Source organism: Phascolarctos cinereus, unplaced genomic scaffold, assembly GCF_003287225.1.
Source record: "Phascolarctos cinereus isolate Bilbo 61053 unplaced genomic scaffold, phaCin_HiC Scaffold_1;HRSCAF=81, whole genome shotgun sequence".
In the NCBI taxonomy this organism is placed as follows: Eukaryota; Metazoa; Chordata; class Mammalia; order Diprotodontia; family Phascolarctidae; genus Phascolarctos; species Phascolarctos cinereus.
Window position 1 is genome coordinate 205,260,427 of NW_027555514.1, and position 26,440 is coordinate 205,286,866.

At 38.0% G+C, this 26,440-nt stretch overlaps 1 protein-coding gene and 1 long non-coding RNA gene across 2 annotated transcripts in view; one reads left to right on the top strand and one right to left on the bottom strand.

Moving 5' to 3' along the window:
* RESF1 (retroelement silencing factor 1) overlaps nt 1–26,440 on the bottom strand; it is a 49,358-nt gene that overhangs the window by 19,154 nt on the left and 3,764 nt on the right. Inside the window, 1 exon segment of the mRNA XM_078156616.1 lies at nt 14,723–14,846. The gene's annotated coding sequence lies outside the window, so the exon portion shown is untranslated.
* LOC144457856 (uncharacterized) lies at nt 7,973–13,923 on the top strand. Its single transcript, XR_013487423.1, has 3 exons — nt 7,973–8,438; nt 10,824–10,995; nt 11,487–13,923. It is a non-coding gene; the product is annotated as an uncharacterized LOC144457856 (long non-coding RNA).

Here is a 26,440-nt window from a genome sequence, read left to right on the forward strand (position 1 = left end):
GAAAATGGAGTGCTGAGTAGAAAAGTTTTCACACATTTTGAAATTACCTTTCATACTCAAATAGTAATTCCTGAACAGCTGAGGCATACTTGCTGAAATTACAAGAACAAAAAGATTTTTATGTGTTGGAAAATGTCAGATCACAATTTTTTGTTAGCTGTCTTTTCCAAACACCAAGTTTTCTTAAATGCTTTAATGTAGTCTTATATAAATGTTACAATCTAATTTCAGCCCTGATGTTTTAAATTCAATTCATTTAAACATCTTGTAATATCTACAATATAAGCCAAATCCTGGAACAATTTCTTAATTTCCTATTATTAAGCTATTCTGGTAACTCCTTTTATTTGTAAAAAACATTGTGATTTTATGATAAAGTTGCCAAAATCACTTCAAAACCATGACAAGAAAGCCAATGAACCTCTGTGTAATAAAGTAAACTTTCCTATTCATTTTCAATTTTCAAGAGTATGAAGTAAAATTGTCGTTAATTCAATCCTAAACAACGCATAAAATTAACTGTTTTCTTAAACTCCAGCACATGTTTCATTTTCACTACTTTTCAACACATAACTTCCTGGTATATAATGCAGTTAACACAATGAAATTTATTATCAATAACAATTTCATTCTGCCTAGCCAATAATTTTAGCTACAAATTCATTTATTTGTCTTCCCTGTCCTTGCTGTTGCACCAGCCACACATACTCATTTTGATAATGGAAGATTATGCAGTGTAGTTATGCCTTCCACATTGAGGGGATTAGGGGCACAGTGCTCCTGTGATCTTAAAACAAAAGTCAGCATAAAACTTTTTGTCCCTAATTATGGTATTAAAAGACAAAATATATTGCTATTATACAATACTACACACATATTTATGCGTTTCTGAGTTTCTAAGCTTTTTCCATGTTGTCCGCTGACCTTCGCATGAAGTCTGCAGCTTCCACAAAACTCCCCCCAAAATTCCCAATGCCAATCCATGATATATTGAAACAGCAATGGAGAAAGTCCTGATGCAGAAGGGATAACTGCACTTTCTTCTCTAAATCCACATGCTTCCTTAAAAACATCTTCACTATTAATAAAAAGAATTAGCAAGCAATTCTTCACTCACATGTGCAAAGAAATGCCAACTACTTAAGCTGTACTGAAGTAATGTACTTTCATTGACTTCAACTGAAAAGGCCTAACAATTTTCCACCTTTGACTTAAACTGCCCTTAACGCCAGCTGCAATTTCATTAACTTTTTCAGCAACAGTGTTTGTGATAATGAAATATTCTGAGGTTTTAACTTTTTAGAGGCAAAGAATTCCAACGTACATATATTTGTACAAAATTGCAATACCCTTCACTAAAACACGTTTGATGTTTACCTACAAGTTCTGAAATAACGTAACTAGTTTCCATGCTCTCCCTGTATTTTTGCAAAATATAAAACAAAATATTGTTGTTTTTGAAGCGGATTTCAATTTTCTTAATTTGTCTTCTCTCATTTTACCTAAGTTTTGATCATACTGAGAATGGTATACTTCAAAGTGGGGTTTTTTAATTATATTTCTTAGAGATAATATAAAATACAAAAATTTGTTTTTTACTTCTGAAAATAAATTATCAAGACAGGAGCATCTTGTCTGAAAAAAATCTGTGTTCTTGTATGGATCTTTTCTTACTGCTCTTAGAATGTGACTTCCTACAAAATAAAAATAAATAAATTTTAAAACCAGTCATTTTAATTCTGTATTTCTATTTATAAATGTATGACTTTCTTGCAATGGGGAGATAATATGAGCGCTTAGCTGTTCTGGATGAATCTAAGTCTTCAGCCAAATGAAAACCTTATCCTCAAGTATTTACAGAAAAAAATTGTGACAACTGATATAACTGGTGAATGTGTGGTGAGAAAGAATACTAAGGTCCATGGTTTACAAGTTAAGCAATTTATTACTCACAGACATGGAAGCATACTATTCTCCAGCCCTGAAGTCCACTGCTAGACTAGATCCTCCCCATTATCAATCACAGAGGGACTGTGATCAGTATTTTGCTAAACTGATTATGATCTGGAGAGCCTTACATACTTCAAATACCTAGACTAGAAAAAGTTTCCTAAAATAATGCTGGCTTAAATCAGCTACTATATATATATATATATATATATATATATATATATTTATAAATATAAATATACATACATACATACACACATATATGTATATAAAAATCAGGGACTGAATAAACATGGAGTGACTTCTCTCAGATTTTCAAAAATGAGAAGGGAGAATACAAAGCTTGATTTTGAATACCGGCAAGATTCTGCAACATATGAAAAAAGATGAGAGGTAGTATGATGTTGTTAATATGGAGAGATGCCCCCTTGAAACTAGGAGGTCTTAACCTTCCAGTGCTCTAGGCAAACTCAAACTCTAAATTGCCGAAAACTTAAATTGAGAGTTCCCAAAGGACCAGTCCCTATCCCTATTAAAAGGATGGTTAAGTGAAGGTAGAAAAAGCTAGGAAAAAAGCCTCTTACATTATATCTCCCTATATTAAAATAGAATGCGAACTCCTTGAAAGTAGGATTGATATTTAATAATTCTATTTCTAATACTTGGCTTCTATATACAGTAAGGGCTTGATAAAGGCTTTTTTATTCATTCACTTTCAATTTGTCACTGTCCAGCCTATCACTAGCCAAGTCTTGTCAATTCTACCTCCAAACAATCTCTTGCATGTGTTCCCTTCACTGTCTTCATGTGGCCACTGACCTACTTCAGTCCCTTCCTACCTCTTATCTGGACTATTATAACAAATTCCTAATTTGGTCTTCTTGCCAAGTCTCTCCCTACCCACCCCCCCCATCCCCAATTTGTCTTCCATGCAGCCAAGTGATTTTCCTAAAACATAGTTCTAACCTCCTGCTCCAATTCTTGTGGTTCTCCATCACTTCAAAAATCTGTCTCAAAAATTTGATAAATTTTTATAAATTTGATAAATAAACATCTGTGTTCACCATTTATAGTCATTTCCAATTTGTCTTAAAACTTTCCTTTTCAGCCCTATGTGGAAGTATATTAAAATCCTTCCCTCCATTCTTTTTTGCCCTATTTATTTCTAGGATAACTAAGGTCTCTGAAAACGTAAAAAGACTTAAAAGGAGAAATACTTTTAAAAGATCATTGCCTTTTCCATCTCCAGAGGGGACTGGGATAATGATAACTAATCAGTACCCTCTTTTCCCCATTTACTGGAAGGACTGGGATATTGATCAAAGGGTGGAATTCTCCTTGATTATTTCATGTCACCAGTGACCATCTAGGGGAAGAGTCCTTTAGAGTAGTGGTTAAAAAGGGATCATTAGTTTTAAAAGAATGAGTCTCAAAGGATGTTCTGAAAAGTAGCTACTGCCCTATTTAAATGTTAACCCTACACTGTGTTAGCTAAGTTTTATCATATTGTGAAATTTTTCTTGTTCAAGATTCCTATGTTATTTCAAAGTATCTTCTGTTTAGGGAGATATCCAAGAACATAAGGGGACTGTCAGTTTGAACACCTCTCTCTCTCTCTCTGATGAAATGTTTGGACTTAGAATAATGATAAATTTTTTAAATTGTTTCTGGCAGACTTGTATTTATAACAAAGATTACAGTATTAATATTTTGGGGACATTATATTTTCATCCCATCTGAATATGCTGGCTTCTTACCATTCTTCATAAAAATCGTCTCCATTATTTGTGTCGTCTCTTATATTGGAAATGAACTCTTGCCTAGAATCAAGTATCTTTGTGAAACACACATCACGGAGATTGTTTCAGCTCTGCTACTCAAAAATTTTTTTTGGGGGGGTGGATGGGTTTTGCTAGGCAATGAATGGGGTTAAGTGACTTGCCCAGGGTCACACAGCGAGTACATGTTGTTTCCTGAGGCCACATTTGAACTCCAGTCCTCCTGACTCCAGGGCCGGTGCTCACTGCGCCACCTAGCAGCCCCCTCAAAATCTCTTCAACATCCTTAGCTGCCTCTCTCGACTGCAGGTGGGGGTGGGAATAGGGATGGTATGGCCAGACTTGCATTTTGAAAAGATAAATCTGACAGTTCAATAAACAATAGACTAAAATGGGCAGGAAGACGAACCAGTAAGTTACTGCAATAGTCTAGGTGTGAGGTGATAAAGGCCTGCCTACACCAGGGTGCTGGCAGTATCAGATGAAAGAAAGGGGCATATACAAGAGATGTTATGAAGGTAGAAATGACAGGACTTGACAACTGATTGGACATGTGGAGTGAGAGAAAGTGAAGAACTGATGATGACACCTAGCTTGTAGGGCTGGGTGATTGGGAGGATGAGGAAATCAGGAAGAGGAGTGGTGGGGTGGGATAATAAGTTCAGTTTTGGACGCATTAAGTTTAAGATGTCTATAGGACACACAGTTGTTTAAGAGGCAATAGGAGATGTGAAACTGGGAGTCAAGAGAGAGGTGAGGGCTGGATCAAAGAGTCATCTACATAGAGATGATAACTGAATTTATGGGAACTGATGAGATAATCTACTCTATAGATGGAAAACAGAAGAGGGGCCCAGGGTAGTCTTCAGGGAAATTCAGTTAGAGAGTATGACCTGGATAAGGATCTAGCAAAGGAGAATAAAAAAGCAATCACCCAGGTATGAGAACAACAACACTGTCACAAAAAACTAGAGAGAGGAAAGTGTCAAGAAGAGCATAATACCAGTTTCAAAGGCTGAAAAGAGGTCATAAAGGATTAGAATTGAGAAAAAGCCAAAACACTCAGAATAAAAACAAGGGGAAAAAAAAAAGGCAGGCTGTGATCCTGGACAAGTCACAGCTTCTACGCATTCCAGGCAACTCTTAAGACTTCTAAGTTACAGGTGGTGAAGAAATTTCCTCACCAGAAACTCCTTACAAACAAGAAATCAGAGGCCCAATACCCATCCCTATAAAACAATCTTTGAGTTTGAGTCCAAATAAAAGTGAAAAAAATTAAAAGCAACAAAAACTGCAGATGATGTTAAAAAAAAATCCCACAACAAATCTGAAAAAATGTGGGGGGGGATGAAGTAGTGTTCTATACCTTTATGAAAATGTATGTCTTGTACATACTTAATACTGAAGAATATTTTGATATTAAAAAAAATCTTTTCTGAGGTTCCACTTCATATTAGAATAGCAAAGCTGACAAAAAAAGGAAAACAGCAATTTTTCAAGATGGGAACAATAATGGACTGCTGCTAGCAGAGCTGTAACTGTCTAGCCTTTCTGGAAAATAATTTGGAACTAAGCCCCAAAAGTACGAGATTTCAGGTAAGGTACTAAGAAGTAACACAATAACTCAAGATCATAAGGTAGCATACTTAACAAAGACATACAAGCCTGTAGTTCTCTAGCACTTCAATCTCACAGGCAAGCAAAGAAGTGACTTGGCATACAGTGGGATGTATATCTTGGCAGAGAGCCCAGGATCTTGGGTCCCTGTCCTTATGATAGCAGCTTACATTTATATTATAGCCCATACTGTGTGCTGGGCACTTTTTAAAGTGCATTATACTATTTCATTTGATCCTCATAACAACTCTGGTAAGTAGGTATTATTATTACTCTTTCATAGATAAGGAAACTGAGGCACAGAGAGTGACTTAGTCACACGGCTAATTGAACTTGGATCTTCTTGACTCCAGGCTCAGAACTCTCATTCACCTCACCAACCAGTTAATGGTTGTAACTGGCCTGACAGTGACTAAGTAGAAAGGGGACCACAGAGGCAGCCCAATTGATGAGGCTGACTTCTGTCTAGCAACAATGAGAGCTTTGTCTAAATCTGTCCAGTAACAGGGAGCTTTGCCTGTTAGTAGAAAACCTTGTTATACTGGCCAAAACTTTGTGTATGTGACTAACCTCTATGTTTTGTGACCAGAATTGAATGTTGCAAGCTAAATTCCCTGCTTTTTGACATCCTTGAAACGTTCTGGAATGTACCCAGCACATCTGCTCCCCCTTCCTTGTGGTTAACTGCCCACACAGAAGCACACCCCACCCTGGCAGAGTGCCCAAGACTTGTGTATAAAAGCAAGCCCCTGCCTTTTCTCAAGCTGCTAGCACCCCTAAGGACTAGACTGCTGCTTCCGAGTCAATCAAGCTCTCCTGACTAGGAGAACAGTTGCCTCTTGAATTCTTTCCAGACACCTCTGAACCTCACCACAATTATATCACGACCAGGCCCTACTCTTTCTCTTCCCTCCCTTACCTACTACAAGGGGAGAGTCTTAAATACCTTGCCTAATAAATGAAGTTTGCTAAACCAGTCAGTGGATACCTAGGAACTTCCTGATATACAGGAAGATAAATTCAAACATGGAGTCAGGAGGACCTGAGTTCAAGTGCAGCCTCAGATACATAACACTCCCTAGCTGTGTGACTTTGGGCAAGTCACTTAACCTCAACTGCCTCACAAAAAAACAAACAAAAAAACCAACAAGTCACTGAGCTATCTCTAGTATCTGCCCAGTGATATCTTCTTATACTCCAAAGAAAGAAGAAAAAGACTCATATGTACAACATTTTCTTTTATAGTAGCAAAGAACTGGAAATGAAGGTGTTGTCTGGCCAACAAATGAGGAATGGCTGAACAAATTATAGTCTAAGAACATAACGGAGTATTATTGCATCATAAACTCTATAAAACTAAGTCGCAGTTGTAGCATTTTTTTAAATGCACAGTAAAGAAAATCAGAAATACATTTTTGGGGGGTTTTTTTGAGGCAATTGGGGTTAAGTGACTTGCCCAGGGTCACACAGCTAGTAAGTGTCAAGTGGCGGGTCTGAGGCTGCATCTGAAGTCAGGTCCTCCTGACGTCAGGGCCAGTGTTTTATCCATTGTGCCACCTAGCCTGCCCTGAAGTACATTTTTAAGAGAAAAAAAAATCACATTTATACCCATTAAGCTCATGTAATGTATTTTGATCTCCAGTTGTCCTGATCTATCTATATCTTACCACTGGACCCAGATGGCTCTGGAGCAAATAGTGAGGCTGACAAACTTTGCACAGCCCAGCCTCACTTAAATCCAACTCACCTGCAAGTCATGACATCACCTTCCCTAAATCATGGTCCCCTTTGAGAATGAAGGACAAACAACTATTTCCTAAAAACTTCTAGATCTTGTCTTTTCTTCCTAGCTTTAAACATTCAATTCACACAAAATAATAAAAAGAATCATTCTGAATTTTCTATACAAAGTGAATGCATATTTGTTCACATAAAACTAGAAAGGCACTGAGTCTAGGTCTAGATGGCTTAATGAAAATGTCTTTCAAATTGGAGTCAGTAGATACAAGAATAAAATGCTTTGAACATAATATCAAATCCTTATAAAAACTGACAAAGAGCATATTCAAATGTGTAAAGGCAGCTTACTATTTCATTACTTTGTCCTATTTTTAACATTATATAACTAATGAGTTAAGAAACTATGGTTTCAAAAGTTATGTTAAGAAACTATGGTTCTTTATCAATTTACACCCATTTATCTTCCATAGATCCCACAATAATTGTCACACAAATCACCATATAAATCAATTCTATCTATACTATATAAACCAACTTTAAAACTATCTTCTTATTCTATTAACAAACTGCCATAGCCTTATATTTGGCTATTAGTGTATGGGGAAGGAGAAGGGGAAATCATTCTAGTCTCAACTCAGAACTCACAAAGTTCTTATTCATGAACACATACGCTGGTAACTTGTTCTGTCAGGATCATCGAGTGGGAGGGGGAACAAGGTGGCTCTGAACTTAAGGACCAAATTCCAAGTTATAAATCACCCCCTTTCCCCTAAAAATCTCTGGATTCCCCAGAGAAAGATCATTTATTTATATACAAATTTCACACAATCTCTAACAAGCCTACAGAGGTAAACCCAAAAATTCCCACTAGGATATTTCAGCATATAAGGTGAAATGGAAATTGGAAATTCCCCTTTAAATTAATAAGATCACTCAAATAAATAGGTTCAGTTCAAATCTCGGTCATGACCGTTCCATATCTCCTGAGTGTTCTTGGCCTAGCATTCCAGGAACTAGCCATTCCTAGGTCACGTTGACATGGAGGGTTGGCTCCTCTCCTTGTGAGACGTGATGTTATTAAAAAACAAAATACCAAGCCTCAGGCGGATGGGAGCGTGGCTAAGGTCAGATGTGTATTGGACAAACCATGAATAGCGCAAGCATCAAAAAGGGGTTCTTGGCCCCAAGCCTTCTTTGTTTAGAACAATATAAAAACACTGCGTCCTGTAAGCCCGCTGAGCCTCACCCGCGGGAAGGACGCTTCGCCCCGGAAAATCTTTACACAATTCAAGTTTGTACAGGCTGCAACGGGGCTCCCAGCCGTTGATTGATTTTGGAGGTTCCCTTGAATTGGTGATGTATTCTCTTCCATTACCGACTCTCTTGATCGGTGCTATATTATTGATTGTTCTTATTATTTATGCTTTCTATGCAAATTCAAACTATCTGTGCTTTGCTTCTTCTAAATAAATTATCTATTTCCTATTATTTTCTGGTGCATTGGAGAGTGTCATTTATAGGAGCGAATCCGAACCTCACTAAATCCTATTAATACAAAATTGGCGTCACGAACAGGATTCGCTGTATAAATGCCTTTCTTTAAGAGAAATGTTGAGCCCCGGGCTCCGGTAGAGGTCCCCGGTTGGGAGGACCCTCCGTTTTCCTCGCTCGCAAAAACCTGGTCACAGTGTACAGGACCTAGTGAGGATTGGGGGTGTTGGGGGTTCTCGTTTGGGGTGCGACGGATGGGCCGGTTGCCAGCAGGGATAATGGGGGGATACGACCAGTACATCATTTCCCTCCCTTTTGGGTTGTTTGCAGCCAGACAGCCAAAGGCTGCAGCAGGACTCTGAAAAGTTGCCTTCATTCTCCCCCTCTCCCTCCCCAGGTAACAGCAGCTTCAAAGCAGTGCGTGGATGGGAGAGGGAAAGAGAGAAGAATACTTTATTACTTAGGTTATATGGTTGGTAGAGGGCAAGTTGGGAAGGATTGTTGAAGTGTTAGGTCAGAATTAGAAAGGAATGAGATATGTACAGGTTTTAAGGGGATTTTAAATCATTAGAAAGAAAGGCAAGGAAGTTTAAGCATGTAGGAGAGAGGAGTGTGTGTAGAAAATTTGAAGGGTGAGTAAAAGGAAAGTGCATGCTGTAATAGCTGTAGCAAATATGAATTGGGACCCTGATACTTGGGAAGGTGATATTTGGGATGAAGATGATGATAGGTGGGGGGAAGTAATAGAGGAAGATGTTCCGGATGTTGTAGACGGGGAAGCTCGGCCGATAGATAGGAGAAAAGCCGAAAAGGAGGGAGCTAACCCACCCCGGGTGACTGAAATCACGGAAGATTACTCCCAAAGAGAAATTACTGATTTGCTTAGTAGGTTTTCACAGCGATCAGGAGAGCCTGCAATCTCCTGGCTTGTAAGATTAAGTGATGGGGGAGCTGGAGGAGTGTGGCTAGACCCCAAGGATTGTCTAAAATTTTTGAGTTTGACCTCTATATTTTAATACAGGCAGAGAATAAAGAGGTGGTAGAGAAAAGATTAACTCAACTAATAGAACATATGAAGGAGAAGGGATGGGAGATTAATCCTGATAAAATTCAAGGTCCAGCTCAAAGTGTGAAGTTTTTAGGAATAATTTGGAATAAGGGTCATAGAGAAATCCTCCCCAAGGCCAAGCAAAAAATATTAGATTTTTCACCTCCTAGGGACAAAAGAGAAGCTCAAAAGTTCGTTGGGTTGTTTGGTTTCTGGAGAATCACATTCCTCATTTAGGTCAGATTTTGAAGCCATTGTATAAAGTTACCCGGAAAAAGTATGCATTTGAATGGGGGGAAACAGAATCGAAAGCCTTTGAGGAAGCCAAAATAGCTATTCAAACTGCCCTGGATCTTTGGCCTGTACAGCCAGGGCCGATGGAATTGCAAGTTACAGTTTTGCATGGATATGCTGATTGGAGTTTATGGCAAAAACAACAGGGCAGGAATGTTCCTTTAGGATTTTGGTCGCGGAAACTGCCACCTGCTGGCCAAAATTATACTCCTTTTGAACAACAATTATTGGCTGCATATTGGGCCCTGGTAGAGACAGAACATTTAACTTTAAACCATGAAGTTGTATTGAGGCCAGCCATACCCATTATGAGTTGGATTATGGGGACCCCCGCCTCACATAAAATAGGACATGCCCAAGAATCATCAATTATTAAATGGAAATGGTATTTGCAAAATAGAGTCAAGACAGGCAGATCGGGTGTTTCCACCTTGCATGAAAAGGTATTAGAATTACCAAAACATTCAAATGATATTGATATACCACCAAAGTCTTATGATCAATCACCTGTTTCTTGGAATAATGGATATGATTCTCTAACCCCCGAGCAGAAGAAGCATGCTTGGTTTACTGATGGCTCGGCTAAATATATAGGATCTAAGCGATGTTGGAAAGCTGTAGCCTATAATCCTTCATGCAATACTATTTTGGAAAGCTCTGGTGAAGGCCAGAGTAGCCAATGGGCCGAATTAGTGGCTGTCTATCAAGTAATTCAAAAGGAACAAGGTGGCCAATGTCATATATATATACTGATTCCTGGGCCGTAGCCAATGGCCTAGCAGTTTGGATGCCAATTTGGAAGAAACACGAATGGAAAATTAGAGACAAAGATGTGTGGGGAAAAGAATTATGGGAACAAATATGGGAATGGTGTCAATGTACTAATGTATCTGTATTTCATGTAGATGCCCATGTGAATCAAGATTCTGTGGAACGTGAGTATAATGCCCGTGCTGATGAATTATCCAAACTTCAAGGAAAAGCTTTAAAGGTCACCCCCAGAGAGGAAAATGAAACACAATTAGGAAAATGGGTCCATATCACCGCAGGACATCTTGGCGCTCTTGCATCTTACAGGTGGGCATTAGACAGAGGGATTAACATACCTCTGGATCTATTTAAGCAAATAGTACAAAACTGCATACAATGTCAATTATTTGCTCATCGGCCTGTGCCGAAGAAAATCACTGGAGAATTGGCTAGAGGGTCTTTACCTGCTCAAATTTGGCAAATAGACTATATTGGACCATTACCTGTTAGTCAGGGGTGTCAATATGCCTGCACTTGTGTGGACACCTACTCTGGGGTATTAGTTGCCTGCCCCTATAAACGGGCTACCCAGAAAAACACTTGTAAAACCCTAGATATTATTTCTCTTTATTATGGGACCCCCCTACAAATACAGAGTGATAATGGTACTAAAGTTTGGATAAAGAAGCATCAATCTGATAGACCAAGGCCAGCTGAGCTCATAGCACAAGGAAACACTAATACTGCCATAGTAGTATACCCTGGTGATGATAAATGGTATCATGTCCCACTAACCCAAATGTTTTTACGATATTAAGTGTTTTACAGTGTTTGCCTGCTATACGCTAACTATGGCATGAACTCCAGGTATTCCAGTGGGGAATCCTCAGCAAGGACCGCGTACTGATTCCATCTACGCTGGTGAAAACAACACCCACATCATGAATTGGTCATACCCATTCAACGTAGAAGTTTGGGACGCCCCTTATTTCCCCTAATGAGAATCAATTTAACTAGTTTTAATCTAACTGTAACTGCAGCAAACGGTACCAATATATCCTGTACCCTTACAAGTTGGCCACCTAGTCCATATTTTCCTAAAAGGTTAAGATCTGTAACATATAATTGGACACAAGTAAACTCCACCTACACTGTCTCACTATCACAAGCGGACGACAGAAAATATTTTTATTGTCGTAACACCTCCAATGGGCTGTATGAAGAATATCTAAACCAATTAGTATGGGTTGTACCTGTGACTCCGAAACCTCCTGGAATAATTCGTGTCCCCGCTCATGTACTAACACCTCTATCTTGCAACACAAAATAGTGTTTCATTATAATGTAACTTTTCCCTCTTTAGAAAGTTGTGTCAGGAAAAAAAGAGCTTGGTATGATACATTACTTGGTGGTGCAGGAACTGGTTTGGGTATAGTTAATTCTATAGACCTTGAGACCTTGGCTAGCAGACTGCGCAGTGCTGGACAAGATGTTTCTCAAGCTTTGACTGTGAATGCCCAATGGTTACCCACAACGATCCTGCCACACCAAAATACATTACAATATCAAGGCCAATTTTTACAAGTCTTTAATAATAGCATCCTCGTTAATTTACACCTTATGAAAAACATTGGTGTTTTATTTAATTGGACTAAATGTTCCTTGCAAAACTTATATACCCTCATACAGAAGGAAAATGCCCAAAGATTACTACAGGAAGGTAACTCTCACATATGGAACGATATACTTGACTTGTCAGATGTATGGAAAAAGCAAAAACCTGAGAATGCTAGATGCACTCCACTTTGGTGCGCTGGAACTATTATACTCTACCAAGTTAAAACTTGGACTGTTATGTGTCAATTTCATGTAATACCTTTTGTCTTACATAAATACTTTGCTTTACCTTATATCTATGGAAACTATATAGATTGGTATAATGTAACTCATACTCTGTCTGATTGTGTTGTAACTAATGGAGGGATTGTTTGTGGGATGATGACTCGGCAGATGGAACCCTGCCTTCTCTCACATTCATCCAATTTGTGTGATCTAACTTTATACCCAGTGAGTAACTTTTCTATGATATATGAAGTATCTACTCAATATGTTTGTATAGCCTCTAATAATCACTCTGACCTTCTATCTGTAGATGTTACTACTGTCCCATTTTCTGGTTGCTTATCCAATGTATCTTTCCTACGCTGGCAAGGAAATGATTTTTACTTTCCACCAGACACTAACCTAGTTAAAAATTTTGCTTGGGTACCCCAATCTTTGCCTCTACCTCATGTGTCTCTATCTCTATATCCCCTTATGAACATCTTGAATCAGTCGACTGAAATCAAAAAGTTATTAGAGTCCAACCAACGCGCGTTAAATGAACATCGAATACAGACTCTTATAGCGCAGGAAGACTAGTCGAAGCTTCTCATTTAGTGATCTCAGATACTAATCATCATTGGTATGATTTTCTTTTTAAATCTCCTACTGCTACTATGTATTTTAATTCCTTAGCTACCCCCATACTACTACTTGCTTTGTTCTTTTTATGTCTTTGTATATGCAATTGTTATATGTATACCAAAATACGCACTATATACACTCATGTCACACCTTTGCCCCTCACCTATTATTCTCATGATCTTAAGGCCAAGTGAAATGGAAATTGGAAATTCCCCTTTAAATTAATAAGATCACTCAAATAAATAGGTTCAGTTCAAATCTCGGTCATGACCGTTCCATATCTCCTGAGTGTTCTTGGCCTAGCATTCCAGGAACTAGCCATTCCTAGGTCACGTTGACATGGAGGGTTGGCTCCTCTCCTTGTGAGACGTGATGTTATTAAAAAACAAAATACCAAGCCTCAGGCGGATGGGAGCGTGGCTAAGGTCAGATGTGTATTGGACAAACCATGAATAGCGCAAGCATCAAAAAGGGGTTCTTGGCCCCAAGCCTTCTTTGTTTAGAACAATATAAAAACACTGCGTCCTGTAAGCCCGCTGAGCCTCACCCGCGGGAAGGACGCTTCGCCCCGGAAAATCTTTACACAATTCAAGTTTGTACAGGCTGCAACGGGGCTCCCAGCCGTTGATTGATTTTGGAGGTTCCCTTGAATTGGTGATGTATTCTCTTCCATTACCGACTCTCTTGATCGGTGCTATATTATTGATTGTTCTTATTATTTATGCTTTCTATGCAAATTCAAACTATCTGTGCTTTGCTTCTTCTAAATAAATTATCTATTTCCTATTATTTTCTGGTGCATTGGAGAGTGTCATTTATAGGAGCGAATCTGAACCTCACTAAATCCTATTAATACATAAGGTCAAAACTCACATCTTAGTTTAGAAATCCACATTAAAAAGATTATCACTACCACACACAAAAATCAAAAGTGAATGCTGCAAAATTATAATAGAAGGTCTCTACATATGGCACATTGCACATATTTTCAGACTTTTACAATGTACTGATCAGTTATGATTTTTCTTCCTCTTTTCTTTAAATATTAAATATTTTCTGATATATGGGGTAAAGAGGAAGACACTGGGGGAGATTATGGTGATGTGTAAAAAAATGATACTAATAAAATTTATATTAAAAAACAACAACAAAAAGAATTTAACTGAGTCACAAAGTCAGTCTTTTTAATTTCCAATGTCATGTAAGTTGGGAAGAACATCTTCCATCCTATCTGCTTCTATGCATTCTCAACTGGCCACAATAAGGAATGCGGAAATAAGACTATTTTTTGAAAGCTTTGAAAATTTCAGTTTAAAAACTCAATTCTTTTTAACCTCCTTTTACCTTTGGCTGATTAGACCACAGAAAACTAAAAGAATTTTGCCTATATGATGAAGACACAAAACACAAAAAAATACTGCTGATAGCATATACTTACTATACACAATATTCTCATGTTCTCTCTTGTTCACTCTCACTCACTCACTCACTCATATGCACAGAAGCTGAATTTCCCTTAAGGCTGAAAAAGGAGACAGACACAAAGAAAACTCAGCAAAAGCTTTCAAGTTGTACCACTGGTACTTACCCCTCAAAGACCAGGGCAAGGGAGCAGTGAGGCTTAGGCTCGAATGGCTGCTCAGATACTTTGCAGAAGTTCCAGTCCTTTTACTAGCAGTTATACAGATCTGATCTGGATGGGTCCTCCAAAACTGCCAAAGAACCAGAAAAACCAGTCACATAAAAGGGAAACAGTAATATTGCTCTGAGCACTGTTTCCATTATACATGGTATAGCCACATAATTTTATAAGCTTTTCTGGAGGGGAAAAAGAGGTATCTAACAACAGTAGAAAAATTTCAAGATGTTATAACATTGTGTGGTTTCTCTTTGCCATCTGAAACAGTTTGCCTCATGTGTATCCTTTTGGTTTTGTAAGAGTATGTTTGTAAAAATATGTTTGCCACAACAATTCCTTAATCAAGGTTTTTCATGGTTCCAAGATGGAGACAATCTTACTTCTCCCTCTTCATTATGCAAGAAATTACTAAATTGTTCATATTCCAAGAAGTTTACAGCAAAAGAAGATTTATATGTACACAAATTTTCATTAGCAGTATTATTTGTGACAAAAGCAACTGGGTGGGAAAGAAAATACCCCAACACTGGGAAATGGATGAGCTGAAGTATATAACTAAATATTACTCCATGTGGATTATGAATTCAGAAAAAAACATGGTTAAGACTTTCATAAAGTGATACAGAAGAAATACTAGAATATTTTTAAAAAACTAGGAGGTAACACAACTAGGGAAAAATATGAGGCAATGTTGATATTAAATGATCAACACTTTTTTTTTAAAGGCCAACTGGGGTGAAGTGACTAGCCCAGGATCACACAGCTACTAAGTGTCAAGTATCTGGTCTGAGACTGGATTTGAACTCAGGTTCTCCTGGCTTCAGGGCTGGTGCTCTAACCCCTGCACCACCTAGCTATCCCTTAAACGATCAACATTAAAGCATGCATCTTATGTAAACTACATAAAGTGGAAAATGTTCTGATATCAGTCAGTATCAGTCATTTCAATTTTCATTTTCCTTGAATGTCTTGGGAGTTAGGGTGCTGTTTCAATCAATCAACAGGCATTTATTAAGCACCTATTCTGTACCAGAGACTGTTAGGCTTTGCTTAAGTTGTATCTTACAGAAAAAGATTCTCCAAGGCAGGGGGAAGTATATTTCAGAGCAAACCCAGTGCAAAGACAGTTTGTGAGTGTGTGTGTGTGTATGTGTGTGTGTGTGTGAGAGAGAGAGAGAGAGAGCGTGTGTGCGTGTGTGTGTGAGACAGACAAAAAAAGACAGCTTGGTTGATTCACAGGAGGGGGAGAGAGCAATATCCAATGAGGTCATGTGATGAAAGGCTTCAAAAGTTCAACAAAGACAAGTTGAGGGGATGTCCATCAACTGGGGAATGGCCGAACAAGTTGTGGTATGTGATTATGACGAAATACTATTGTACTATAAGAAATGATGAGCAGGATGCTCTCAGAAAAACCTGTAAAGTCTTGCATGGGGTGATGCAAAGTAAAATGCACTGTATGCAAAATAAGAACAATACTGCAATGACCTGAAACACTTAGCTATTCCCAGCAATACAACACTCCAAGATAACTCTGAAGGACTTATGATGAAAAATGCTATCCATCCGCAGAAAAAGAACTGATGGTGTCTGAATAAACATTGAAGCATACTTTTAACTTTATTTTTCTTGAGTTTTTTTCCTTGTCTATTTTTTCTTTCACAACATGACTATTGTGTTTTGCATGACTACACATGTATAACCTATACAAAACTGCTTACCTTCTCAATGAAGGGGGGGGAAGAATATGGAACTCAAAAGTTTTAAAAAACAATGTTAAAAATCATTTTTAATGTAACTGGGGAAAAAAAATACTAAATAAAAGCTTAAAAAAAGTTGAACAAAGACAATGGAGTTTATTAAGTAGGAGAGTGACATGGTCAGATATGTACTTACAGAAAAATCAGTTTAGAATGGAACAGAGTAGATATAATTGAGGCAAGGAGACCAATGAGAAGGTTGATATAATTATCTAGGTGAAATAAGCATGGATTCACCACCAATAAAGAAGAAATTAAAACAAGAATTAGGAGCTATTTTGCCCAACTGTATGCCAATAAATCTGACATTCTTAGTGAAATGGATGACCACTTACAAAAATATAAATTACCCAGATTAACAGAAGAAATAAAGTACTTAGCCCCGTTTCAGAAAAAGAAATTGAACAAGTCATCAATGAACTCCCTAAGAAAAAAATCTCACAGACAGATGGATTTCCAAGTGAATTCTACCAAACATTTAAAGAACAATTAATTTCAATACTACATAAATCATTTGGAAAAACAGGCAAAAAAGTCCTACCAAATTCTTTCTATGGTATAAATACGGTGCTGATACCAAAACCGGGAAGAGCTAAAACAGAGAAAGGAAATTATATACCAATTTCTCTAATGAATATAGGCACAATAATTTTAAATAAAACATTAGCAAAGAGATTACAGCAACTTATCTTGAGGATAATATACTATGACTAGGACAGATTTATACCAAGAATGTAGGCCTGGTTCAATATTAGGAAAACAACCAGCATAACTGACTACATGAATAACAAAATTAACAGAAATCATATGATTATCTCAATAGATGCAGAAAAGGGTTTTGCCAAATACAGCACCCATGGGGCAGCTAGGTGGCACAGTGAATAGAGCACCAGCCCTGGATTCAGGAGGACCTGAGTTCAAATCTGGCCTTAGACACCTAACACTAGCTGTGTGACCCTGGGCAAGTCACTTAACCTCACTGCCTAGCCAAAAAAAACCAAAACCTAAACAAAACAAATACAGCATCCATTCCCATAGAACACACTAGAGAGCACAGGAATCAGTGGAGTTTTCCTCAAAATGGTAAGTAGCATCTGTCTAAAACCATCAGCAAACATTTTATGTAATGGGGATAAACTAGAAGCATTTCCAAAAAGATCAGTAGTGAAACAAAGATGTCCATTACGTTAGAAAAGAGGCTTTAGAGACCCTCAGAACAGAGTGGAGGCTTAAGCCCTGGCGAGCTGCTGCAGCCAATTGCCCCTTTGTTGTATTGACTCAGAAAACAAAGACTTCTAGTCAAAAACGAAACTAAGCTGGGAGTGAGTGAAGAATCATTTATTATGGTTCTTGCAAGAAACGGGCACAACTCCCGGAAGAAAGTGCACCTAATACAGAAAGGAGAGAAAGCTTTATACTGTGAGAGCATCACAACTCCTCCCTTTCATGCCTGGATTGGTGCATTCCTTTCCAGGTTACAATCTTCCTGGTCCACCCACCCCATGTTTCCCCTTGATATGTACCTCCTCCCTCATCAAAGGAGGCATGATCAGTTAATGAGGCTCTAATTCGATGTGGGGTGTGTCAGTTAATATTATAAGAGCTAATTAAGCATGCCCAGTTCCAAAAGCCATGCCCTTTGTCCTCCTTAGGGCTGGTTAAAACCGGTTCTGCCCTCTAGACTGAAAAACAGGAACTTTTAGAGTCTATTTCAAAAGACTAGGGCTCTTCTCATTGGCTTGCCCCTTCCCCTGTTTTCCTGTTTTCACAAGGTTTTGCAAGCTTGTTAAAACAATGAGACTTGTTATTGCCAAATTCTTTACTGATGTCGGAAAATATCAAAGGTTATCTTAAATTGTGGGACCATGATACCTTGTCCCTTATGAAAAGCTATCCCTTGTCTGATTTCCTTCCAGCACCATTCTATCTTTGTAGAAATTTAACCCTTACCTAATCCTCACAATTATGACCAGTTATTCAATATAGTACTAGAAATGTTAGCTTTAGTGATGAGAGGAAAAAGAAATTGAAGAATAGAATAGGCAAAGAAGAAACAAAGCTATCACTCTTTGCAGACGGTATGATGCTATACTTAGAAAATCCTAGAGAATCAACCAAAAAACTACTGAAATAATTAATAACTTTGGCAAAGTTGTAGGATATAAAATAAATCCACAGTAATCATTGGTATTTCTATATGCTACTTACAAAACCCAATAGCAAGAGATCAAAAAAGGTAACTGTAGATAATATAAAATATCTGGGAGTCTACCTGCCAAGACAAACACAGGAACTATATGAACACAATTACAAAACACACATGAAAAATAGCAGTTGCTCATGGGTAGGTGAGCTAATAAAATAAAAATGACAATTCTACCTAAAATAATTTACTTATTCAGTGCCATACCAATCAAACTACCAAAAAATTATTTTATGGAGCTAGAAAAAAATAATATGCAAAATTCATTTGGAAGAACAAAGGTCCAAAATATCAATGGAATTAATGAAAAGAAATGCAAGGGAAGGTGGTCCAGCCAGATCTAAAACTGTATTATACAGCAGCAATCATCAAAACTAGTTGGTACTGGCTAAGAAATAGAGTGGAATAGGTTAGGTACATAAGTCAATGACTATAGTATAATCTACTCCTGTTTGACAAACCCAAAGACTCCAACTTCTGGGATAAGAACTTTGACAAAAACTTCAGAGAAAACTGGAAAACAATATGGCAGAAACTAGGTATAGACCAATATCTTGCATCATAAACCAAGATTAAGATAAAATGGATACAGGATTTAGATATAAAGGGTGATACTACAAGCAAATTAGGAGAGCAAGGAATAGTTTACCTGTTAACACCTATGGAAAATGGAAGAATTTATGACCAAACAAGAGAAAGAGAATATTATGAAATGCAAAATGGATTATTCTGATTACATTCAATTAAAAAGGTTTCACACAAACAAAGCCAATGCAACCAAGATTAGAAGGGAAGCCAAAAGCTGGGAAATAATTTTTACAGCCAGTATCTCTGATAAAGGCCTCATTCCTAAACATATAGAGAACTGAGTCAAATTTATAAGAATGCAAATCATTCCCCAATGGTCAAAGGATATAAACAGGCAGTTTTCAACTGAAGAAATTCAAGCTATCTACAGACATATGAAAAAATGCTCTAAATCACTACTGATTAGATAAATGCAAATCAAAACAACTCTGAGATACCACATCACAGCTATCAGATTGACTAACATGACAAAACAGGAAAACGATAAATAAGATGTGGGAAAATTGGAATACTAAAGCATTGTTGGTGAAGTTGTGAACTGATCCAATCATTCTGGAGAGCAATTTGGAACTATGTCCAAAGGGCTATAAAAATGTGCATACCCTTTGACCCAGCAATACCACTTCTAGGTTTGTATCCCAAAGAGATCATACAAATGGGAAAATGACCCACATGTACAAAAAATATTTATAGCAGCTCTTTTTGTAGTGGCAAAGAACTGGAAACTGAGGAGATTCCCATCAACTGGGCAACAGCTGAACAAGTTGTGGTATATGAATGTAATGGAATACTATCGTTCCATAAGAAATGATGATCAGGCAGATTTCAGAAAAACCTGTACTTAGATGAACTGGTGCTGAATGAAGTGAACAGAACCAGGAGATCACTGTATACAGTAACAGTAACATTGTGCAATGACCAACTTTGATAGAGCTAGCTCTTCTCAGCAACACAATGATCTAAGACAATTCCAAAAGACTAATGAAGGAAAATTCTACCCACAGCCAGATAAAGAACTATGGGGTCTGAATGTAGATTGAAGCATACTACTATTTTCTCTCTGTCTCTCTTTTTCTTTCTCATGGCTTTTCCCTTTGGTTCTAATTCTTCTTTACAACATGACTAATAAGGAAATGTTTAATACTGTATAGCCTATATCAGACTGCATGCCATCTTGGAGAGGGGGAGAAAAACTTGAACTCAAAATCTTACAGAAGTGAATTCTGAAGACTATAAATATTTTTTAAAAAATATATCTAGGTTAGAGTCTAAACTAAAATGATGGCTGTGAATGGAGAAAAGTAATCAGACATGACAGTTGCTATGGAGGTAGAAATGGTAGGATTTGCCAACTGACTGTATGTGAGGTAGGGAAGAATGAGGAGTCAGGGATGAACTTAAGGGACAATAGTGATGCTATGGACAGAAACAGAAAGAGAGGAAGAAATAAAGGAGGGCAGTAGGATCACAGGGGAAGGGAGTAGTATGCCTGCATTCCTATGAGTAAGGAAATGCCTCATTCATGACCCTCTGAGTACTTATGTTCCCTTTCAGTACCTACTCACCCATGATCTCTTCATAAATTACAAGGACCTTCAGAAGTCATGTAATATTTGAACAGTAACCCACTCTACAATATTATAAATGGTCATCAAGCCTCAGCTTGGAGACTCACTGCGTTAAGGAAATGTGCTATACCTACCTACTAAGATACCTACTTCTACTTTTGAACTACACTACATGTTAATTTTTCCTTAGATCCAGCCAAAATTTGTACTTCAGTTTCATATTATTTGCCCTCCTACAAATTACATTCCAACCAAACTGACTTGACAGATGTTCCCCTTCACAAGTTATTCCATTTCTTACATCATGCTTTTATACACAGGCTATCACTTTCCTCTTCATCCCCTTTGCAGGCTCAGTTTAAGCACCACCTCCTACAAAAGAGGTCTTTTCCTGATTTCCCAAGTTAAGTGCTTGCCAAAAAAGCACTTTGTTGTATATTTTTTGTATGTTTCTATGTATTTTCTTATCTATACCCTTATCTGGTTTCTCTTCCTTTCCCTCCAAATATAAACTCTTTTAAGGTACAGACTGACAATTTAAATTAAATGCCTGACCCCTTGAATCAGCCAGCCTCTTGGCAACTTCTACTACTACAAGGGGTTTCAGGAGGCAGAGGTATGGTAAGAATGTATTATATGGTAAGAATGTTATATGGTAAGAATGTATTATAAGTCCAGGAGTTAGGTCAGTCATTACAAAGGCTAAGGCATGAGATTCAATATTGATTCAGTAGGTCCTGTTTAGGCACTGACAGAGTAATGGGAAATGATTCTGGAAAAATAGGCTGAAAATCCAGTCACTTAGTGGCTAAAAAATATGAACAGGGAGTTTTCAAATGGAAGAAATATTTCTGGAAGTTTATCAAAATATGGTCCAAGAAGAGAAAAATGCAATTACGACCGTTACGAACTTCCATTTCACACTGTCAAATTGGCAAAGATGAGAAAAGATGGAAATGTGGAAGGAATTGTAGAAAGACAGATACACAGGTGAGGCGCATACAGATGTACTCTTGGTAAATTGGTCCAACCCTCTGACCCGTTCACAACACTATTAGGCACATATCCCAAAGAGGTAAAAGAAAAAAGTAAAAGAAAGAGAAATGATCCATATTCATAGCACAAAAATATCTATAGAAATACTTTGTCTTGGAAAAATTTGGTCAGGTCAAGTGGAGGTCAACTGAGGACTGGCTTACAGTATATGAACACAATAAAATATTACTGCACATAAGAAATGATGAACTTCAAAGAAACTTGGGAAGATTTATATGAACTGATACAAAACGAAACAAGCAGAATTGGACAACAGTATACAATAGCCATAATAATATAAAAGCAAATAACTCTGAGAGAACAATGATAGTAGAACCAATCATGATTTTAGAAGGTAATGCATGCTTCTTGCCTCTTGGCAGAGATGATGAACTAGAATAAGGCATGAGGCACACATCTTCACAAATGGCCAATACATTTTGCTCAACTATGTGTTTTAAAGGGCATTGGTTACCAGGCAACAAAAGACAATATCAATAAAACAAAAAAAGATCAAAAGAGTAAACAGACCAATTGAGTTACTATATTATTTCTAAAAGATAGACTGAAAGGGCTTTAAATCTCCTGAGGTATCTGGGTGGCCAAGTAGATAGAGCACTGGGTCCAGAGTGAAAAGACCTGAGTTCTGTGAAAATGGAATAGTTAAGGACTTTATTAATCACCTTGATTTGCTTGAGTTCTCTTACTATCCAGGAGGTTGAACTGACGTAGGAATCAGAATCAGCCAATCAGGAGGCAGACTAAGCATCCCTTGAGCTTCACATACCTGATATCCCTTATGATGATCTGTTTGAGTGAACCTATAATCCTCCAGATGTGTCAGCAACCACAAGACCAGATTAAGCTTGCACAGACATCCTGAGTCAGGGAAACTTCCATGCTTCATGGCTTTATAATCACCTTCACCTAATCCTTTTGAGAGTTCAGTTCCAACTGTAGCTCTGCATGCATGCATGCATGCCAACTTGAGAGAAATAAAAGCAAGCGTACAACATAATTCTGTTTGTCTTTCTTAGACCAAACTCTGGTAGCTGACAGTACAATGTAAATTGATTCTGCAGCAGCAGGTTGGCCATTAGATGATGAATTCACATTACTCCATTAGTTTCCATACTGTTCATTCAAACCTCAAACACTTGACACAGCAAGTTACTTAACCGGTTTCCTTCCTCCAGTATTTAGCAGTGTCTAGCATATAGTAGACAGCAGCTCAGGTCTTTACAACATATGGCCCATGGGCTGCCCTGGAAAAGTATTGGGTTTCCACCTCCCACTCGTTTGTCACATGACCCTCAGCAACCAATCATGATCAGTCTGTCTCTAGCCTAACCTATCTGTGGCCAGAAGTTTATCCTATTTTAATTTTGGTCCCTACCTACTGTCAAGTTGTACAAGTCTGCACTAGCACCTACCTCCCAAGGTTGTTTTGAGGATTAAATGAAGTATTTGTAAAGCACCTAACATAGTACCTTACACACAGTAGTATATAAATGCTAACTATTATTATTACTGGGCAGTTAGGTAGCAAAGTGGATAGGGGGGTGGAGTCAGACGCATCTTACCAATTTCAAATCTGGTCTCAGACACTAGCTGTGTGACTTTGGGTGAGTAACTTAACCCTGTTTGCCTCAGTTTCCTCATTTGTAAAATGAGCTGGAAAGGGAAACCACTCATGTCTCCGCCAAGAAAACCCCAAATGAGGTCACAAAGAATCAGACACAACTGAATAACATTATTATTCTTAAATGCTGGAAGTATTTTATCTCAGGGACAGTGGGGAACCACTAATATGTTTACTTTCATTCTTCTCCAAGACGAATTCCTGAGATTCACTACAATACCTCAGAAACCCTTTCATACTGGAAGCTCATCTACCTCTGGCTGTGGCACACTGGAAGCGGCCTCTCTCTGGCTAGTTCCTCCCAGAACCTCCATTTTAAGGGAGGATCCTAGGACCCTCTATATATATGCATGCATACATACATACATACATACATACATACATATACCCCTCCTCCACTCCTCAGCTTACTCTGGTGCTGTCCTTTCCCCAAATGCTCCTCCCCTAGAAGACAGAGACAATCTTTCTGATTATTTTTGTATTCCCAGCAGTGTTTGGAACATAGTATGCTCTTAATGAATGCTGGTGCATTGATTAGAGCAGGGAAATGACTTGGTCAGACCTATGCCTTTCTGATTCAGTTGAAAGCAACATCTAAGCCCTTATCTGAATTATTAACAAAAATGTTGAACAAGATGGAGACAAGGATAGATTCTTTGGGTACTACACTAGAGACTTCCCACATGTAAGTTGATTCTGCAGCAGGCTGAGCATCAGAAAATGAATTCTTATCAGTCCATTAGTTGCCAGGCTGTTCAATCAAGTCATTCTGAATGAGTTCTGATCCTGCCTGGGACATTTATCACTAGTTGTATGATACTGGGCAAGCCACAACACTCTGAACCTACATTTGCTCAACTGGAATAAAAGCAATTTTATGATACTTTTTGATGTATAGGTTAACTCTGCAGAACTGTTTTTCCATTCTTTTTCATAAAGTACAGCTTAGGAGTGGGGGTGGGGAAGTGATACAACTAGAAAATGTAGGTGATGAAAAAACAAATAGGCTGGCTGTTTTTTTCCTTTAAATGAATTCCATACTATCACTCACAGACAGGGCAGTAGGGACCAATCTGTTTTGAGCAGAGGTTGATCTATTCAAATTACTCACAGATTTGAAGAGGTGTTTCTTCTTTGGACAAGACTAATCTTCTAGTTTACAAAGGGATTATCTCTGCATGTGAGCTTTAAGGTTAGGTCTGACAGTGGAAGAGCCCACAAAATTCAATTTCCCTATTCTTACTTATCTCTATGGAATCCTTCAAAGTAATGAAAGAGAGTCAAGCATTAGTACCTCCAGGAACTGTGCCAGAACTGAACCGGCTTAGGGTACAAACAGGACTTACAACACATTTTGACTGTATCTGAGTGTTGTGACCCCAAAATTCCAACCCACAACAAAAGGACACTGAGGCAGGAAGAGTCTGAACAGTTTTAATTTAGTAGGGAAGCCAGTGGTCCCTAAGAAATTGAATCCAAGATTCTCCTCTGCAGTTGACAGCCCCTCTGCTTAGTTTTAGGGGAATATTTATACTTCGGCCTTGAGGCCACATGTAACTTTGGGTACAGCCTTTTGACTGAGTCCAAGTTTTACAGGACAAATCTTTTTATTAAGGAGATTTGTTCTGTGAAGTTTGAATTCAGTCAAAGGGCCACATTTGAGGACCTAGAGGGCCACATGTAGCCTTGAGGCCGTAGGTTCCCACTTCTAATTTATATAATTTGAGAGATCACTAAAATAAAATATGGTGGTACAATTCTTTTAATTGGTTAATTCCAAAAGGGGGAAAGGAAATTCCAAAACCATCAAGAGAAGGCAGAATTCTTTGTTTGGCCGTAGGATGGAGCCAAAGGAAGGAACTCCCATATTTGGTCAAGAGACAGTCACCTGCTTGTTTAATCAGTGACTAGGCAAAGAGATTCTGGGACTTTCCACTGTTTAGTTAGTGGCTAGGCAACAAGATTCTGGAACTTTGCTCTGTTTGTTACAACTATCTAGGTGAATAGGAAATAGGAAACTGCGGTTTTGTAGAACACAGCAATTAACAAGAACATGGGGGGAGGGAGGGAGGAAGAGGGAGAATACAGCAGGTATCTAGCTGTCTCTAAAACAGAATATAGGCCTATATAACAAACTACAAATCATTTAAACCATATAATCAATACATAGATATATCATAATTCTTATCCTAACATTATTAAGTAACAGAACTAACTCAAACTTAATCCTATTCTGCTCAATTCACTAATACAATCACTGGTATCCATTAAATCACAATGAACTGATTAAATGCTGATTAAATTGAGCAGGGGTATCAAAATTATCTTCATAGCAGATTACAGCTAAAGTAAAGACTATTAATTAATAGTACAAATTAATAGAAAACAAAGTAGTACAGTGTTAAGGGCACTCACTGCCTCTGGAGTCAAAGGACCAGGTTCAAATTCCACCTACGACTATTTAACAGCAATGTGACCTTGGGCAAATCCCTTAAGTTTGGTTTGGTGAAAGGTAAAAAATGAGAGCCTTGGACTATTAGCGCTTCCTAAACTGTGGGTTGAGAAGCCATATGGGGTTTAAAAAGAGTGCCAGGGGTCAGAGAATGGAAGAAGTTTAAAAAGCCCTGGACTAGATGACCCCTGAGGTATTTTCCTGCTCTAAATCTATAAGAAGATCCTATTAGTACTGGGCCATTTTCCACAGTACAAATTCCATTTTTAAAAAGTATTAATCACAAGAACACACAAATAAAGGCGGCGAAAAATAGTATGTTTCAATCTGTATTCAAACTCCATCAGTGCTTTCTCTGGAAGTGAATAGCAGCAAATTCTTGATCACCATGTTTGAAGTTGTTTTTTGTAGTAGCAGTT